The sequence below is a fragment of the Adiantum capillus-veneris genome, chromosome 5, assembly GCF_014529385.1.
Source record: "Adiantum capillus-veneris isolate H3 chromosome 5, ASM1452938v2, whole genome shotgun sequence".
In the NCBI taxonomy this organism is placed as follows: Eukaryota; Viridiplantae; Streptophyta; class Polypodiopsida; order Polypodiales; family Pteridaceae; genus Adiantum; species Adiantum capillus-veneris.
The window spans coordinates 14,354,736-14,373,618 of NC_140935.1; positions in this window are offsets into that span (position 1 = coordinate 14,354,736).

Below are 18,883 nucleotides of genomic sequence, written 5' to 3' on the forward strand. Positions count from 1 at the left end.
ATAAAAAAGGCATAGATTATGAAGAGACTTTTGCTCCCACTTGTCCTATGGCTACTATACATTTTCTATGTGCATTGGCAGCTCATTTTGGTTGGGATGTACATCAATCAGACATTGTTACTGCTTTCTTGAATGGTGACATATTTGAGGAAGTTTATGTAATGCAGCCCCGCGGTTTTGTCATAAAAGGACAAGAGGACAAAGTGTGCAGATGTAAGAAGTCTTTGTATGGGTTGAAGCAATCTCCTCGTGCTTGGTATGAGAAAGCTGACACTCATTTGGTGAAACGAGGCTTTCGTAACAGTCCAACAGAAAGCACATTATATGTAAAGCGTGAGGATGATGTACTTCTCATTGTGGTTCTTTATGTTGATCATTTGCTGATCACTGGACCAAATGAGAGACATATTGCTAAGTTTAAGGCTGATTTGAATTCTACTTTCAAGATGAAAGATTTGGGGCTGTCGCATCATTACTTGGGTATATAGTTGAAGCAGTGTGATGGTGGTATTGCCTTGTGTTAGAAAAGCTACATAGAGACATTGCTATGTAAGTTTGGAATTGAGGATTGCAAACCTATTGCCACTCCCATGGAAACAGGTTTGAAGTTGAGTCTACATGATGTCGGGGATCCTGCTGATGTCACTCTTTACCAAATTGTTGTTGGCTGCCTCATTTATGTATGCAACAAGAGGCCGGATATTCAGTTTGCAGTCTCACAGGTCAACAGATTTATGCATAGCCTAGGGTCTAAGCATTGGCAGGATGTCAAGAGGATTTTTCGCTACCTTAGTGGCACTTTACATCTTGGATTATTTTATCCCAAGGGGGGATCATTGACGCCAGACATACATGCTTTTTCGGACTCAGATTGAGCTGGTTGTTTTGACACGTGAGTGTCCACAAGTGGTTTTGGTTTCATGCTTGGCAGTTCATGTATATCATGGTTGAGCAAGAAGCAACCTACTGTGGCCACTTCGAGTTGTGAGGCTGAGTACAGGGCAGTCTTTACATCTAAGGTTGAGTGTGTACGGCTCAGATGCTGTGAGCGGGATGAAAACACACACAGAGCCTCTATAACAACCCGACACACACTCTTGGGAAGATACACACACACACTAGGGGGCACCACTCGGCTTACACAACACACCTGGCCGAGACAGGAAACACACCTATGGAGTGAGAGGAGAGAGATTATCCACCCACACAGAGACACACACACACACACACCCAAAAAAAATCAGCTCAAAAGAGGAGAATTTCTGATGTTTAGATACAATTGCGCTTGGGCCAACACCAATGGGGCAAATAGCTCACACAATATAGGTAAAATAAGCCAGATACAATCACAAACTAGAGCAGAAACTTCGCTCATAGGAGAAACTTACACAAAAAAACAGCAGGAAAAGAGTGAAGAATTTGGCAAAATGGACAGCACCATCATGTCTGGAACGGCCCAAAACCCCAGTCTACAATGTCAAAGTGCTCAAATCCGACCTCGGATGAACAGTTTACGGCCAAAACAGGCTCCAAAAACACCAAAAACACACCTGCGGCTGTTCCTCCTCTCTTCTCCACGTTTTTTCTGGTCTTCTCTCTCTTTTTTCAGTTCCCACACTTAGCTTTATTACTTGGGCACCCTTGGCCTTTTAGATGAGCTCAAACGGACCCCGAACAGGCCAAAAACTGACCTCGCAGTGCATAGTTGTCACCTTTTTGCATCATCCACACACCTGGCACTCAGCTTTTTTCCAATAATGCATCTCGCCACCACGTGAAGTGGCCCCAAAAAGTGGTCCTAATGATGACCTTCTGCGTAACTCTCACAAGAAAACACCCACGTTGTGTCCGTCCTCATCTGCGTGCAAATATTGACCTCGTTCGCCCTCCTGACGCCAGTAGATGCCATCTGACGCACCTGCTGACCTCATGTCGTCGGCTCGCGGATAGCTTCATCGAGAAGTTTTACACGCTATAAACTCCTCATTATTGTAGAAAAACACAGTGGTACTGGTAATAGTGAAAATCGATGCACTATGTACACCCTGTCCTACCTGTACACATGTGGGCCCCACATAACCACCTGGCTAAGAAAAATGGGCAATCCTTTATTTGATGCACCATGCATGTATATGTACATATGCGCAATCCCTTCCTCCAAAAAAACTCCTGACAACGCCTTATGGCTGATTTGGGTGTTGGACAGGACACTGCCAACACTATCTACACTGACAGTCAGAGTGCATTGGCAGTTGCGAGGAACCCAGTTTTTCATGCTCGCACAAAGCACATTGAGGTGCATTACCACTATGTAAGGGGGAGGCTCTAAGCAGGAGAGATCAGTTTGTCTTATGTGCCAACACAAGACAACCTTGCAGATCTTTTCACAAAGGCACTGTCTCGTGAGAAGCTGGAAGCTTTCCGCAAAGCTTTGGGCTTACTCCCCTCTGTGGACTGATCCTGTCCTCAGGGCATGGCACTTCCCTTTACTCATGTGCCAACTCTCGTTCACCGCATCACTCTAGGGGGGATTTGTTACGATATACATGTGGTAGTGGTGTGTGTGAACACACTAGGACCGCCAGGGCATTTTTCCCTCTTTAGGAGGTTTTTTCCCCCGTACATTGTATATATGCCCATCACTCTAGGGCTATCTATCTTTCCATTGCATACTAAGGAACATACTTTCTATTGTGTGCCTTGAGCTTCCTTCGTCTTCTCCAAGCTATGTGCGTTTCTTTGCAACCCTAATTCCAACAATAATATCTCTATTAGCTCTCCTAAGTTGACTTTAAAAATACTCCCTCCGTTTGAGTAGTTTTTGTCACACCATTTGAAGGGATCGACTTTGGCCCATACTGTTTGGTTTTAGTTACAATATAATGCTTCTCAAATCACTTTGAAGTTTTGCATACAAATTTTGGTTAACTCGTGGATGGTTGGACACCTTTTACAATAAAAGGTTACTATAAAAAGTAGGTTTTTTGCTTAAAATCACATGGTGTAATTTGACAAAAATGTGGTATATACTTAAGTTTTGTTAAATACTTTAAAGATTAGGTCTCCCCAATCTCAAAAAAATATAAATTCTTTCAGGTCAAATTAAGTACATAAGTGAAGGGTGAGTTTAGGAAATGAAAAGACAGATGAAGGTGGAAAGTCAAAAGAGAATGAAGGTGGAAAGTCAAAAGACAAATGAAGATGGAAAGTCAAAAGACCTTTTCTGTCCATATAAACAGGTTTTTCTCTGCTCTTTCATTTTTCCTTTAGCGTTTCTCTCTCTCTCTCTCTCTCTCTCTCTCTCTCTCTCTCTCTCTCTCTCTCTCTCTCTCTCTCTCTCTCTCTCTCTCTCTCGCAATGTATTCATCTTTCTTAGGTAGTATTGTTGCAGATCTATGTGCTTCGTCATTGCCTGTCATTACGTGCTATGTATTAACGCATTTTTTTTATTGTTTTGAGTGGAAGCTTTGAGTTAGGAACAAATTTTAATTTTTCAAAGTAGTATTCAAGACAATAGCTAGTGTAATAATTCTTAGGTTTGCCATGGGTAACAACTGATAGGTTCTTTGAAGCCTTGCCATATGTAGCCAATTCTAATAAAATTCTATCTTTACTTAAAAAGGTCTAGCATGCTGCAATCCAACTTTGAAGAATATTCTTGATGATTCAACCACTACTTTTCTATAAAATCAGTAGAATTTCGTCTTATTCTTACTAGGTTGTGCTTAAATGAATCAAAGACTGAGTCATTTTGTACATATATTTGCCCAATTATCCGAAGCCAGTTGTCTTTTGAACGTTATATTATTTTGTGTATTATATCTTTAGTTCAATACACAAACACAATCACAATCACAATCAATGCTATGCTTTTCCATCCATGCTGATGCCACCATTCCTCTCACAATGAAAGGGCACATCATGACTTTGGATTGTTTTTGTCATGAACATATATTATGTTGCTATAGTGCTTAGCTAGGAGTGGTTTCGTGGTCTGAGCACAATCCAAATTTTGTTCAAAGTCAATGGCCCATGCAACTTATTATAGGAATAATACAATAACCTCATCCATAATGATGTTTATGTTTTCCTATTATGGTAATGATGTGTGTGAACACTTAGACCTGATGGGGCACTTTTATCCCCATGCTAGAAGATTGTTTCCTTTGGACTGTGTTTACACCCGTCACTCTAAGGCATGATTCTACCACTTTGTATGTGACGTGCGCTTGAGCTTTGCCTTCATCTTGTGACTTTCTTGCAACTTTATTTCTAAAAATTGGGATTAGAGCATGCTTCAACATCTTGGTCCTTTTACCAGCACCCTCTTGGCTCATTTTCACAGGACTAGGTGATTCTTGTGGGAGACATACATAGACCTTGGGAAACCTTAAAGAGATAAATATTGTCAAATTTTGATTCAATCTCTTATTGGCCTCCATTTTCACTACTGGCACCAATCTACAAGTAGGTTGATGTTTTTATCTACGTTTTTTTATAATGTAAATCTGTGCTTTCTAGCTTTTGGTTTCATGCATTTTCTTTCTCTTCACACACAACTTTTGCATCACATGCAGTCACCATCCATGGCTAAGGATAAAATTGATGTTTTTTTTTTGGTTGTATTCTAAGGAAAGATTTAATGGAGATGGATACCTACTGCAAGCATACATGATGCAATGTGATCTTGTTGCAAAGGGCATTCAAAACGTTGTGGAGAATATAATGTGGAATTTTGTGAATGATGGTGAAAGATATGAAAATTACACCACTTTAGTTGTTTATCCCACTTTGAAGTAGACACATTAGGATGCTAGAGATGTATGCCTCATGCATTGAATTTGTTCTCTTCTAAGCAAACTAATACTCCCCTCATTTTCATAGCCACAAAGTCCCATTTAGCATAGCCAAAATTCCCATTCAGAAAATGCCCAATCATGCATTGACTTTGTTCTCTTCTAAGAAAACTAATACTCCCCTCATTTGCATAGCCCCAATCAATGTTTAACAAAAAAATCTGATGCTTTAGGTTTTCTTTTCACAAAACAATTGTATAATTGTATGGAGAAAATTGGCAACTTTGGAGGATGCATCCACCCCCATGCAAGCTGATCCAGCACGACGAAATCATTGGTGTTTCATGTGAGTGAGACACTGAAGAAGATAGATGTTGAGATGGTGTTTAGAAAGCCTTCTCCATCACCAAAACAAGTGAAGCCTTTCTAGAACATGGTCAATCAACCCTATCCCAACCAAAAGCTCCCTGAGGATGATGCCCCTCTTACTCTATTTTTGAATAATAAGAAGCTTAATACTCCTGAATAGAAGTTGTACCCTAGTCTTAGGTCCAAGAATGATTAGATCCCACTACCCTCTTTCCAAATTTTTGTCAATCTTGATATTTGTTTGTTTGTATCTGCATGGTAATTGTGCCCAGGCCTTTGTTGTAGCCGAGAATCAAAATGAATTTAAAACACGTTTTAAGGTCACTAAATTCTTCATTTCTCCCGATTTTGTTGGAATTAGGGTTGCAGAGAAACGCACACAGATTGGAGAAGACAAAGGAAGCTCAAGGCACACAATAGAGAGTGTATAACTTAGTTTGCAATGGAAAGATAGATAGCCCTAGAGTGATGGGCGTATACACAATGCTCGGGGGGAAAAACCTCCTAAAGAGGGAAAAAATGCCCCAGTGGTACTAGTGTGTTCACACACATCACTACCACATGTATGTGGTAACAAATCCCCCCTGGAGTGATGTGGGAACGAGAGCTGACACATCAATAAAGGGAAGTGCCATGCCCTGAGGACAGGATCTGTCCACAAAGGGGAGTAAGCCCAAAGCTTTGTGGAAAGCTTCAAGCTTCTCACAAGACAATGCCTTTGTGAAAAGATCTGCAAGGTTGTCCTATGTTGGCACATAAGCCAAACTGATCTCTCCTGCTGAGAGCCTCTCCCTGACATAGTGGTAATGCACCTCAATGTGCTTTGTGCGAGCATGAAAAACTAGGTTCCTTGCAACTGCCAATGGACTCTTACTGTCAGTGTAGATAGTGTTGGCAGTGTCCTGTCCAATACCCAAATCAGCCAAAAGGCATCTGAGCCATACACACTCAACCGTAGCTGTGAAGACTGCCCTCTACTCAGCCTCACAACTCGAAGTGGCCACAGTAGGTTGCTTCTTGCTCAACCATGATATACATGAACTGCCAAGCCTGAAACCAAAACCACTTGTGGACACTCACATGTCAAAACAACCAGCCCAATCTGAGTCTGAAAAATCATGTAAGTATGGCGTCAATGATCCCCCCTTGGGATAAAACAATCCAAGATGTAAAGTGCCACTAAGGTAGCGGAAAATCCTCTTGACAGCCTGCCAATTCTTAGACCCTAGGCTGTGCATAAATGTGCTGACCTGTGAGACTGCAAACTGAATATCCGGCCTCTTGTTGCATACATAAATGAGGTAGCCAACAGCAGTTTGGTAAAGAGTGACATCAGCAGGATCACCGACATCATGTAGACTCAACTTCAAACCTGTTTCGATGGGAGTGGCAATAGGTTTGCAATCCTCAAGTCCAAACTTACATAGCAATGTCTCTATGTAGCTTCTTTAACACAAGGCAATACCACCATCACACTGCTTAAACTATATACCCAAGTAATGATGCGACAGCCCCAAATATTTCATCTTGAAAGTAGCATTCAAATCAGCCTTAAATTCAGCAATATGTCTCTCATTTGGTCCAGTGATCAACAAATCATCAACATAAAGAACCACAATGAGAAGTACATCATCCTCACGCTTTACATACAATGTGCTTTCTGTTGGACTGTTACGAAAGCCTCATTTCACCAAATGAGTGTCAGCTTTCTCATACCAAGCACGAGGAGATTGCTTCAACCCATACAAAGCCTTCTTACATCTGCACACTTTGTCCTCTTGTCCTTTTATGAAAAAACCGCGAGGCTGCATTACATAAACTTCCTCAAATATGTCACCATTCAAGAAAGCAGTAACAATGTCTGATTGATGTACATCCCAACCAAAATGAGCTGCCAATGCACATAGAAAATGTATAGTAGTCATACACCAAGTGGGAGAAAAAGTCTCTTCATAATCTATGCCTTTTTGATGTGCATAACCCTTTGCAACAAGTCGAGCCTTATGGCGATCGATCTCACCATCCGGCTTGCGTTTCAACTTGTAAACCCACTTCGTACCAATGGCCTTTTTGCCAGGAGTCAAATAACATAAAGTTCATGTGTCATTTTCTATGAGTGCATTATATTCTGATTGCATGGCAGCCATCCAATTTTCTAAATTCTGTGCTTCATCAACATCATGTAAGCTAGACACAGCCAAAGAATGACAATCTGATGCATAAGATGCATGGCAAGAGCCTGAACGAGTACGACAAAGGTGCATCCAATTTACTGTCACACAAAGTGTGCACTTGCCATTTTGGCGTACCTCTAGCCTGCTCATTTTCAGCCCTTTCCTCATCAAGTACATCATGTACATCTCCATCAGTAATAGGCTGATCTAGAACATTTTCAGAAACCCCCATAGGCTATACATTTGCCTCATGGAACCTACATTCGTATTCCCACCACTGAAAAGAGGCAACAAAGTGTCATAAATGTCCTATGAGCTTACATTACTGTCTCTAGTACATGACAGCAAGGGTTGAACAGAATCTTCCACAAACACTACATCCCGAGAAACCAGAATACGTTTTGTTTGTGGATGATACAACTTGTAACCTTTGCTGTCAGCACTATAACCAACAAAAATACATTTGACAGCCTTATCATCCAATTTTGTGTGCTGCACTTGTGGCACCAAAGCATATGCCAAACAGCCAAAAACACGCATGTGCTCAATAGAAGGCTTTCTATCATGCCATGCTTCGTATGGAATAATAGACTGCAAAGCTTTCATAGGACACCTGTTAAGTACATAAGTGGCACACCTGATGGCCTCAAGCCAAAAAGAATGCGGAAAAGCTTGACTTTTAACCATACATCGTGCCATTTCCGTCAGTGACCTGTTTTTCCTCTCAGCAACACCATTTTGCTAAGGTGTGTAAGGCACTGTACATTGGTGTTTTATCCCACGACTAGCTAGAAATGCCTTAAATTCATGAGACATATACTCTCCCCCTCGATCGGAACGGAGGGTGCCCATAGTACATTTTGAGACATTTTCAGCCATAGCCAAAAATTGTTTGAAGCACATAAAAACTTCGGACTTCACTTTAAGAGAAAATACCCATGCATGCCTGGAGTAATCATTAATGAGAGTCATGAAGTATAGGTAATTGCCCAAGGACAGATGTGCATTGGCCCACAAACATCACTATGCACAAGCTGCAACCTGCATGTGGCCCGAACTGAACCATCCTTTGGAAACTTGGAACGCTGCATCTTACCCAAAATACAGTCTTCACAAACATGTTTGACAAGTGCTTCAAGAGGCGGCAAAGAAGAAACCATATCAGATTTCTGCAAACGCAGTAAACTAGAAAAATTCAGATGACCAAAACGTTGTCGTGCTGTGACACGTACATAGTGGGAACACATGCTACAAGATCTATCTTGTATTTTTTTAGATACATAATTATATTTTCTATAGTGTACATATGCATATTTAAGTATAATAATAAGCCTTCTATCTCATCCTATTATTTTTCTCAAGGGTAACCTATCATTACTTTACCATCAGAAAATACTATGGGAAAAGCTACAATAGATCCGCCTCTTTAACTTGGGGCAAAAAGCATTGATTCTTTATTTCTACTATTTCATTATCATTTCACACCCTAGCTAGATCCTATATCTAGGGTAAACTCCAATATATATATATATTCTACGTATTTTTTATACTTTTCTTATATTTCTTTTTAAATAGCTACTAGGAGAGAATCAAATCCTAGTGGGATACTAGGTGGCATGATTTCAAAGATACACTTATTTTAATGCATTATTGCAAGCATGATTATAAAACTTTGTCAAGGAGCAATATCATGCTTTCATATGGCATGAGGTGTCCTTGTGAATTAAATGAAAGTCTAAGCTAAGGAGACCACATGAAGACTTTTGCTGCCATAAATGGACCCTATTTTGATGAATTTTTTACACAAGGTTTCAATCCGAATTGGAAAAAAATTTTAAAATGAAAATCGTACCTAATGAGCTGAAGTTTTTGCCCATATTTTTACTTTTTTATTTAGAGCCACGGTTGAGGAGATATGATCAAAATACTGGACCCCAGTCTGCCCACATCATGCAAGGACAGCTCATTTCCAACTTTTCCAATTCATGTTCACACTGGCTCCTCTCTTCTTGTGTAAACCCTTGGGGGTTCCCTTCACCTATAAAAGGGTACCTCTTCTTCCTTGGAAGAAAATCAAGCATTCAAGCCATTGATGAGAGGAATTCTCGAGAGAGTGAGTAGTAATGCCTAATTGTACTTAGCAACTAACATAAGCCCAAGCCTACACTTTCTCTTAGAGGGAGACTAGCCATTCTTGCAACAAGCTAAACTTGGAAGATCAACTCTAATCAAAGAAGGTCTTGCACTTGGTGTATCAATCAAAGTGGAATTATCCACTCTTCTTCTCTCTCCCATCAATAATGGTGCCGAAGGGTTTCAAGTAAGATGTGTTATACATTGATTTTTTCTTGATTTCTTGTTGTTTTCATTTTCATCTCTAATCCAACATATATATATATATATATATGTATGTAATCTCATCTCCTTAACCAAACCTATCTCTCTCATTCTTAGTAATTCATCCTCTTTAGGTTCTCTTTGCTACAGGTACATCTCTCCCCGCAGTATCCTTAATGCCTACGGGCAAGAATATGGCTTGGGAGGAAAACTTCTCATCTCTTCACTTCTCTCATATCTACATTTCTCACATAATATCCTAGATGAATAACCCACATGATGATCATTTCTATCGCTTTCACTCTGTACGATCTATTAGAATTAACGTATGGATTAGCCGTAAAATACACTTTCAACAACGTATAGTGTTTCTGTTCGGCCCTGAAAGGCTCAATGAAATACTTCTATCACCGGATCCCATCATACTACCTCTCATAGACTATAATTTTTCTTTTGATGTAAGCGTAGTTATCTTGCTATGAACCAAGAGGATTTGTACACACAATTAATCCCAATCACTAGACAAAATATATATATTATGGTAAGCACAAAACTACAATTCCAAAGAACAATTCGTAGCCTATTTGGTCAGCCAAGATTGAATGCCATTAACTCATCCATTAACCCTTTCATATTACCCATGATACGATATGACCATAGACTTGATGTTTTCATCTTCGTATTGTTTTGACATTCTCTTTTGCGTTCTTTCTTTGTGTGTGTGAGTGCAAGAGAGAAAGAGTGAGTCTTCTTTGATTGCACTTCTTTCCAAACCCTAGTCTTCATGGCATCTATGGTTTAACTCCTTCATATAGTTTTTGTTGAGTTCTCTCACAAACTCTCACAGCCATAAGCCCGGTGCTTTCCTGGCAAGACCGCAAATTTCTCGACAACGTGCATGCCAAAGTTTTGCATGTATAATAGCCCTTGAATCTACAATAGCATTTGCAAAATTTTGTGCACACTTGTCATACAAAGTTTGCTTATAGAGACAACGGCACAAAAGGCTAGATGCAACAATTTCATCACCAGAATTGAGATCATGAACTAGACATCTGTCATCCACAAATTTGACTACAAGTCCAAGTCTAGCAAGTGCGGATACAGACAAGATATTCTTCTTGATCCTAGGTACATAAAGTGAATCAACAAGTGTGAAAGAACTACCATTTGCAACAGTAAGCACAGTCTTTCCAACTCCGTGAACTAGATAAGAGACATTGTTGGCACAAGTGACTGGATTCCCACGAGGGACAGACTTAAGAGAGGTAAACAATTCACGATGTGAGCTAATGTGCTTTGTAGCATCATTGTTGAAATACCACACAAGTGAATCTGCAGCAACGGTCAAGCATGCATCATGGACAGCAGGATTGTAAGTGCACTCTGCGCTAGAATCCCATTCTGCATCAACATAAGCATCACAGTCTCCTTTCACAAAAGACTCAACAATGGTTGCATTTGTAGTGAGACTAGCATGCATTTGTAGTGGAACCAGCATTTGCAGTGGAACCACCCTCTTTCTTCTTAGCCTATTTGGCCTTCAACTTAGGACATGACTTGATCAAGTGATCATCAACTTTACAACAATGGCAATGCATCTTCTTTTTGCTCTTATCACCAAAATTTCCAAAAAACTTCTGCCAGCAGAAGCATAAGGAACAGAATTTTTTCCACTCGTAGCAGAACCATAAGAAGTGGCTGCATTGCTGTTACCACCTTTTCTTTGAGAAGCAATAAAAGCCTATTCAACTGCACGCTCTCTAGTCCTGTTTGTTTTGGAAAGTGACTCTTGCAACAACAATGTGCATAATGCATCAAACTTGACAATTTTTGGATTTCCTTGGGTCATTAGTCTCCAAGTACTAGCAAAAGTCTGGTAGGAATCTGGCAAGGCATTAGAACAGTCTGCACAAGGGATCTGTCTGAAATGACTTCACCTGCAGAAATAAGTTGCTCATTGATATCCTTGACACTAGAAAGGAAAGTGTCCATATCATCTTCCTCATGCATAATCTTCGACTCCAGCTCTTTACGCAGCAAAGAAATTTTAGCCTCATTGCGGCTTGCATAAAGACCAGCCAAAATATCCCAAGCCTGATTTGCAGATTTTGCTGAACGGATGTGAGGAACAATGGTGCACTTCACAAACAATGCAATCAATGCATGAGCCTACACATCCTTTACATCCCAATGAGCTTGTTCTGCCGTAGGTAAACCAACTCTCTCAGCAGTAATCCTTGCAGCAAGACGTGCAACATCCTCAACATCGCCTACATCCTTACAACCAGGACGTACATCAATGCCCTGCACAATGTTCCACACACCCTTTGACACAAGAACATGTTGCATCATATAAGCCCACATAGGGTAATTGTCCCCATCCAACCTGTCCTCAACAGCCAACATCTTGAACACATCTCTGTTGTTGTTGTCAGCCATGGTAAATGTTGCACTTGATGTGAAAAGTGCCCGAAAATAGGAGAAACGGAACGCCACCAACCCGTGCTATATAGCACAAACCGTAGAAGACTATAAGGCACTTGTTATGCAAAAAACCGCACTGACAAAAATTTTGCACAAAATGACGAAATAGCCTGTGCAGTACTGTCTGTCGTGGAAACGGAGGCCGAAATGAGCCCGAATCAAGAATTTAAGCAGACGGGGCTCTACAAATTTACCAAAAGGATTTTTTGACCTGCGAACGCTCGCCAAAGCTCACTGAAATCGGAGAAAGTGAGTAGGCGTGTGCTGGAGCAGCTGGCGACTAAGCCCGGGAGGACGCAACCTGCTCTGATACCAATTGTTGGAATTAGGGTTGCATAGAAACGCACACAGCTTGGAGAAGATGAAGGAAGCTCAAGGCACACAATAGAGAGTGTATAACTTTGTGCAATGAAAAGATAGATAGCCATAGAGTGATGGGCGTATATACAATGCTCGAGGAAAAAACCTCCTAAAGAGGGAAAAAATGCCCCGACGGTCCTAGTGTGTTCACACACATCACTACCACATGTATATGGTAATAGATTTGATATCATTTTTCTCCTATAATACATTGAGTTATATTTGTTGTACCCCTTCAGATATTCTAGAATACTATACATAGCCTGTAGTACATTGCACAAGGGTTATTCTATATATCAAAATCTATGCAATATGACTTAGGATAATGGTCAATTTATAGCATGAAAATTGTGCTAAGGTACTTAGAGACACAAATGTACAACCACTAACTTGTTCCCTGACAATATTCATTTGATTGATCCCCAAACTAGTTTGCAAAGAAAAAACACTAGGGCAAGAGTGACAAACTCATTTGAGCACAAGGCTTGGAGTAGAGTTTCTAAGGCTGGAGCATTAAGAGAAGATTCATCAAAAGAAACAAAATTAAGGATGATAGGGTATCGTGCTTCAAGGTGGATTCTCCAAGGGAGTTGCAAACATCACCTGATACTTCACTTTGTTTTGATACACTAGCTATTAATACACATGACCAACAACAACAAAAAACCCTTTTATATGCATGTACTACATTGTTGAGAAATTTGCGGTCTTTCCAGGAAAGCACTAGGCATTTGACTTTGAGAGTTAGTGAGAGAACTCCAAAAACTATATGAAGGAGTTAAACCATACATGCTATGAAGTATAGGGTTTGGAAGGAAGTGCAATCAAAGAAGCTTCATTCTTTCTCTCTTGTACTCACACACACAAAGAAAAGAAAACAAAAGAGAATATCAAAACAACACAAAGATGAAAACATCAAGGCTGTGGTCATATCATATCATGGGTAATATGAAAGGGTGAATAGATGAGTTAATGGCGTTCAATCTTTGCCGATCAAACATGCTATGAATTATTCTTTGTAATTTTAGTTTTGTGCTCACCATAATATATATGTTTTGTCTAGTGATTGGGATTAATTGTGTGTACAAATCCTCTTGGTTCATAGCAAGATAACTACACTTACATCAAAAGAAAATTTATAGTCTATAAGAGGTAGTATGATGGGATCCGGTGAAAGAAGTATTTTATTGAGCTTTTCTGGGCCAAAGAGAAACATTATGCATTGTTGAAAGTGTATTTTACGACTAATCCATACGTTAATTATAATAGACCGCATAGAGTGGAAGCGATAGAAATTCTCATCATGTGGATTATTCATCTAGTATAACTCTAGTATGTGCAAAATGTAGATATGAGAGAAGTGAAGAGATGAGAAGTTTCTCTTCCAAGCCCTATTCTTGCCCGTAGGCAATAAGGATACTATGGAGAGAGATGTACCTATAGCAAGGAGGACCTAGAATGTGTAGAGACAATGAATTTCTAAGAGTGAAAAAGATAGGTTTGGTTAAGGATATTACATTAGATATATATATATGTTGGATTAGAGATGAAAAGAAAACAACAAGAAATCAACAAAATATCAATGTAGAACACATCTTACTTGACAAACCCTTTGGCACCATTTTTGATGGAGAGAGAAGAAGAAGGAAGAATTCAACTTTGATTGATACACCAAGTCCAAAACCTTCTTTGATTAGAGTTGATCTTACAAGGATAGATTACAAGGATGGCTAGTCTTTCTCTATGAGAAAGTGTAGGCTTAGGCTTATGTTAATCACTAAGTACAATTAGGTATTACTACTCACTTTCTCATGAATTAATATCATCAATGGCTTGAATGGTTTTCAAGGAATAAGAGGTCCCTTTTTATAGGTGAAGGTAACCCCCAAGGGTTTACACAAGAAGAGAAGAACCAGTGTGAATAGAATATGGAGAAGTTGGAAATGAGTTGTCCCTGCATGAAGTGGGCAGACTGGGGTCCAGTATTTTGATTGTATCTCCTCAACCGTGGCTCCAAATAAAAAAGTAAAACTATGGGCAAAAAATTCAGCTCATTAGCTACGACACCTATTTTATATATTGTTTCCAATTCGGATTGGAACCTTGTGTCAAAAAATCATCAAAATAGGGTACAATTTTGGTAGATAAGTCTTCTTGTGATCCCCTTAGCGTAGACTTTTATTTGATTCCAATGGACACCTCATGCCATATGAAAGCATGACATTGCTCCTTGACAAATTTCTGTAATCATACTTGTAATAATGCATTAAAATAAGTGTATCTTTGAAAATCATGCCACCTAGTTTCCCAGTAGGATTTGATTCCTTCCTAGTAGCTATTTAAAAAGAAATATACGAAAAATATGAAAAATACATAGAATATATATAGCAATTTATCTTAAATATAAGATCTAGCTAGGGTGTGAGATGATAATGAGATAGTAGAAATAAAGAATCAATGCTTTTTGCCCCAAGTTAAAGAGGCGGAGCTATTGACGCTTTTTTCATAGTACTTTTTGACATTAAAGTAAGAATATGTTATCCTTGAGATAAATAATAGAAATCTTATTATTATACTTAGATATGCATATGTACATTATAGGAAATATAATTACGTATGTAAAAAGTTGCAAGATAAACCTTGTAGCATGCCTTCCCACTATGTGCGTGTTACAACACGACATCCACCCCCTCTAAACGTGCACATCCTTTGGTATGTGCCACATTCTCTCTTTGTAAGATCAGCCTTCTTGTATATCTTTCTTGCTTTCTTTTTCACTAGATGGTTCCAAAGCTTCATCTTCACTTTGATCTTCACCCGTGGTTTGCTCTTCCTCCTCATCAACATCTTCTGGATCATTGTCTCCTCTTCTCTTACACATTTTGATCCTTTTTCTTGCAATGGGAATCTTTACTTCTGTACCATCTAGTTTAGACAAGCTGTAAGTAGCATTTTCATGCACATGCTTTACAACATACAGTCCAAACCATCTTTTTGAGAACTTATGCATGACTGTGTGTTGGTTATCAAGGCTACTATCATACACTAAAACCCAGTCACCTTTGTCAATTGCTTTGCTCCTGAGACGATGTCACTTATTAAAGTAGTCCTTGTTTTTCAACCTTGTATTTTTGAGTCATTATTTTGCAGCCTCAATGTCTCCAGGTCTTCTCTCTACTTGCCTTACGCGCAATGCAAGGAGACCTTCCCTGCTAAGCCCCTCTTGCCAAGGTAGTGTATTCCATGTGGGAATTGCATCTTCAATCGGCATCAATGGATTTTGGCCATACATTAGCTCCACTGGCATGTAGCCAGTTATTAAGCTATGTGTTGTACGATCAATCCATAAAGCATATGGTAAAAATTTTGGCCACTCACCAACTCTTCCTTCGCAAGCCTTGGCCAAAGCTTTTATGATAGGAGGATGCCCTCTTTCACTCTTTCCATTGCCTTCAAGATTGTAAGGTGTAGTAAGAGAAAGCTTGATTCCTAATTTGGAAAAGAACTCCCTTACTTCTTTGGAATCCAATTCTTCTCTATCTGTAGTGATCTTTCCCACACAACCATAACAGCAAATCACCTCATCAAGAAGGAATTTGCACACAACTTCTCTGGTTTTAGCTCTTAATGCTCTTCCTTCAACCTGATTAATTAGGTCCTCTCATGCAAGAACCAAGTATCTCATCAGCCAGAGTCCTAAATGCATTGTGACTATATCCACAACCCATTTACAATGCACAGCTAGTGGGTATGTAGGGTGCAATCCATCATGATGTCGAACATTTGCATACATTTGACAAGTTACACATGACTCTACAAATTGAGATACATCTTTATACATACCTTTCCATCAGTATTTTTCTTTCAACTTGGAGAAGGTTGTCCACACACCCCTATGTCCAGCCCATATTTTCTCATGAAACTCTTGCATGAGCTTTACTTGAGTCTCTTTTTTACATATAACCCTTTGTGGTGTAGCACCCTTTTGTTTAGGATGCTTCCACAAGTAACCATCCCTCAAAAAGTAACCATATGCTTTCCTGCATATCCTCTTGAATTCATGTTCAGACCAATCATCCTGTTTTGTTAGAGTACTCAAGTAGCTTTCAATAAGAATCCAATCACCTTCATAAAGATCTTTCAAGAACAATTCGAGTGGATTAGTCATGCAGACATTGTTACCTTTGACATGAGAGATGGAATAGAACTTTGTTCCCACATCATCTCGCTCATCAATCATCTGTGACTCATCTTCATACGTTGCCCTTGATAGCACATATGCCATTGCATTGTCTTTACCTGCAATGTGCTTAAACTCAGGGTTTAAGGACTTGATGTAGGCAATCCACTGCAACATATATAGCAATGTCTGGTGTTGAGAAGCTCGTAATCATCGCAAGAAGTGGTAGACAATTTGTTTCTACAACCACACATGCATCAACTAGGTACTTTTTCCCAGTTTTCAAGGTTGTAACCATACCCCATAACTCTCTCTTTATTTGTGGATAGTTTTGTTGGTGAGCACTTAGTACCTTTGCTCCAAATCTCACCACATACCTGTGTCCTTCTTTGTCATCTTGCCCTATTGCCTATCCAATCCCTATGTCCACTGTCACAATTACTAGCCTTTGACACTCAGCCTACCTTTCTCAAAGTTGATGCTGACTGAAGCAACTCCTTCAATTTTTTCATGGCTTTTACATGTGCTTCTACCATTTAATTTTTTTATTCTTTCTAAGCAATTGATAAAAAGGATCAGCTACATTCACATAATGTGGAATCCAAATAACATAAAAGATACATGCTCTGAGAAACCTTCTAACCTCAGTGATGCTAGTGCATGTTTCTTTCATTGTTTGGATGGCATCTACCTTTGTTGGACAAGGTTTCCTACCATATGACCGGCACATGTTCCTCACAATGAGCACTTCATCGACACCAAACATGGACTTTTTCCATGACAATGTAAGATTCACCTCTTCGAACTTAGACAAAATTTTATCATAATCATTTATGTGATTTACCACAAACCTGCTGACGAAGGAAATTTGGAATGGTGGCCTCTACACCAAAACAAACTCCATTGTGCCACAAGGGAAATGAGATAAGGGAACCACCTAGTCTTGGAAGCGTGGGCTAGGACCGCTACACAAAGAGAGAGAGAGAGAGAGAGAGAGAGAGAGAGAGAGAGAGAGAGAGAGAGAGAGAGAGAGAGAGAGAGAGAGAGAGAGAGATCACTATGAATGAAGCATTAACCTTAATGTGTGTACAAGGAATGGATGACTTCAAACACTCCCAACACAAATAGTCATGTAGATTACCAAACAACCACTCAAGGATTAGCCAAGATCACATCAAGCACTCTCACACACATATAAAAGATTTCTCTTAATTAACATAAGTAAGAGGAGGAGAGGTTACTAGCATGAAACAATTTGCACTCTAGAATGTGCAAGAATAGAGTGAATGAATGAGCTTATGGCTCATGGTGAGTGATACAAAGACTCAATGGGGCTGAGGGAGGCTTGAAATTACAAAGGGGAAGGCCTCTTTATATAGGAAAGAGAGTGATTAGGAGTGAGGTTAAGATCCAAGTGTAATTTGTACAAATGAAGCTTGATTAGGGACATTCAACCAATGAAGAAGCTCCTTCCAAGTGATTTGTTGACCAATTAGCTCCATCATCACTTGTGTTGTCTTCACTCCCTCCTCCATAGCTTGAGTCCAAGAGCTTCCTTATTTTAAAATGTAAAGAATCTACATAAAATCAATACATATCTAGTAATAATAGAAAGGGGTTGAATGAGAACTTATGAATTACAACAAGATTAAGCATGACTTGAGAGGTGATTAGAAGAGGAATTTTGATGGGTTTTTGAGCTTGAGAGAGAGGAGGAAGGAGAGGAGGGTGAGAAGACTAATGGCTGATTTTTAGAGAAGGCTCAATGTGGGAAAGGAAGGGTGTGTGTGTGTAAAGGTAGAGGGGGTGGTCTCTACCATAGTTGAAAAAACTGGCGTCCGCCATTTTGGCCATATCTCCTAGACCGTAGATGCAAAAATTATAAAACAAATATGGCCAAAGTCTCCAGCTCATCAGCTACAACTTTGATGAAGACAACTTTTCTTGGATCGGAGTGGAAGTATTTTTTAAAAATTCAGAAAAATCATGTGTCTGGTTCCTTCCTTTACCAAGTCTTCAACTTGGGTCCCATTTGTTTGAATCATCATATGGCTCCAAAGCCATGATGATATGAGACACTCATGACCCTTGAATCATGGGTGCATGGCTCCACAACCACATCATATCTTTTCTTTTCACATTTACATATTTTCCCTTCCCTTGACCACCAAGTTCTCCCT